General features: G+C 31.0%; 1 long non-coding RNA gene across 1 annotated transcript; it reads right to left on the reverse strand.

Moving 5' to 3' along the window:
* Positions 1 to 939: 939 nt before the first annotated feature.
* Positions 940 to 2,042, reverse strand: LOC107580336 (uncharacterized). Its single transcript, XR_001608624.1, has 2 exons — positions 1,940 to 2,042; positions 940 to 1,417 (listed from the first exon to the last, which is right to left on the reverse strand). It is a non-coding gene; the product is annotated as an uncharacterized lncRNA (long non-coding RNA).
* Positions 2,043 to 2,150: the final 108 nt, after the last annotated feature.

Below are 2,150 nucleotides of genomic sequence, written 5' to 3' on the forward strand. Positions count from 1 at the left end.
TTAATGTGACATTCTTGAAACAATTTGAGGAATTTTACAAAATGATTCTGTTGATGTTTAATTTGCTATCTTCTGCTTATTAGATTATATAGATTTAGATTTTAAATTAATGTTAATATCAATATATTAACATTATAAATAAATTAGGTATTTATTATTTTTTATTTGTAAAATTTTTAATGTTTACTAAAAGACTCTAAAAGAAGTGACAGATTCTTGAAACAATTTGAGGATTTTTTTTATTATTCTGTTGATGTTTAATTTACTTTCCTCTGCTTATTAATTTTTCAGTTCACTTAATATTTATGTGTATCTTATATATAGATTTTAAGTTATTTCTTTATTATTCTATGTATTTTTACACATTTTTATCAATTGTAATGTCTTTTAATGTATACATTTTTAATATCGAAGTGTTCATAATCTCTTGTTAAGTAGAAAAATGGCATGGTAAATAAATGTCAACTTGATCTGAGATAAAACTAATTCAAGTGCATTCAAATCTTGATTTAAAGTGTTTATACGATTCAAATGTATGATTCAAAAGTTTGTTCCAATTAGACAGACAAAATAGATGCAGTTCTATAATCGATAAACTCTTGCAGAAAGGAGTGTGATATATATATATATATATATAAAAATAAAAGAACTGAAATCAGATGAAAAATGTATTGACTTATGATGTGATTTAAATATGGAAATATATTAACTATAGAAACTACAGAAACCACTAAATTCAATAATTTTAATAAATCACTAAAAAATGATCATAAACAAAAGTTACCACACTATGCTAACAGCCAACAGAGATGTACATTTGTTTTATGATAAGAGCTCAAATGTATATTTATTAACCAGTCTATGGGCCCCTTAATAAATCTGCAGACCCCCAGTTGGCTGGTGTATTTTTTACCAAGTATTTTAAAGACAAAAAAGAGAGACATTTTAAGTCTTTTTTATTGTTTTTCATGTTCTCTACACATACAACTGAATATGTGGACCTTCGCTTCCTTGTCAAAGTAATCAAAGAACACAAATTCAGCTCTAAATGTAGAGGAAAGCCCAACCAAAGGTGCACAGTACCGAATAATGTTAACAATGAACATGAACTGGTCCAAACCCTACAACATAGAAAATTCAATGCAACATTCATTTAAACAAACGTGTGTTTTTTTCCACAGAAAAAGTTCAAACGGTCATTGGAGTTTATTGCCAGCAATATTGTAATGTTTCAGAAGAGAATGTTCCTCCAGCTTTTGAGTAAGACACAAGAGACTGTGGTGTTGTGGTGAAAGATGAAGATTAAATAAGAAAAGAGGACTGATCAAGTGAACTTCAGGAAAGAGAACAAACTGATGTACAATGCCGATGACCGCTCACATTCCCATCCGGATGCTCTGAATGATCTGGAATATCGCTGTAGCGAAAGGAAAGTAAAATAACATTAGTTCATATAATGCAAAGTTTGTTTTTTGAAGTTGTTCAGCGTCTTTGCATGTTCATCAGAAAAAATGCATGTTGATCAATCATGAAGGTAAAAGAGATTTCATGTCGTCTTCAAATAAATTGCACAATGGTTAGAGCATGCTACCAATAAATAGTGTACTCATGCATGAGAAAAACTCTATTTGAACTCCACATTTAATTAAAGTGAACACTCACAGTGCAGACATCTCCCCGTATGATTTTTTCCCCAATATTGCAACACTAGCTAAAGCATGACTTACGGATATTCTAGGAATATTTTACATTTAAACTCTGTCTGTGGATGGGGTTTGAACCAGGCTGCATTAGAAATGAATGCACTTTGTCCCTTTAAACATGGAGTTATGAAATAAAGTTCACGCTTTGCATGTATTTGATTGAAAAAGTCGTCAGTAAATTCAAAGGATGATCACTTTAATGCATTACACAACATGTTTAACTCTCAATAACTCACCTGATCCACATACTACAAAGACGAACAAGGCAAGAAGCCAGGGTCCCACCACTGCCTTCTCTTCTTGAGAGACTCGCTAGTGAAAAATATCAACATTTGCTTATTAACACAGACCTGTATTACTTCTAAAGATAGACAGTATGATCAAATGAACACATTAAAGCTGCTCAGCATGACTTATTGGGGAAATGTGTGTGTGTGTGTGTGTGTG

The sequence above is a fragment of the Sinocyclocheilus grahami genome, unplaced genomic scaffold (genome assembly GCF_001515645.1).
Source record: "Sinocyclocheilus grahami isolate Dianchi unplaced genomic scaffold, SAMN03320097.WGS_v1.1 scaffold31415.1, whole genome shotgun sequence".
In the NCBI taxonomy this organism is placed as follows: domain Eukaryota; kingdom Metazoa; phylum Chordata; class Actinopteri; order Cypriniformes; family Cyprinidae; genus Sinocyclocheilus; species Sinocyclocheilus grahami.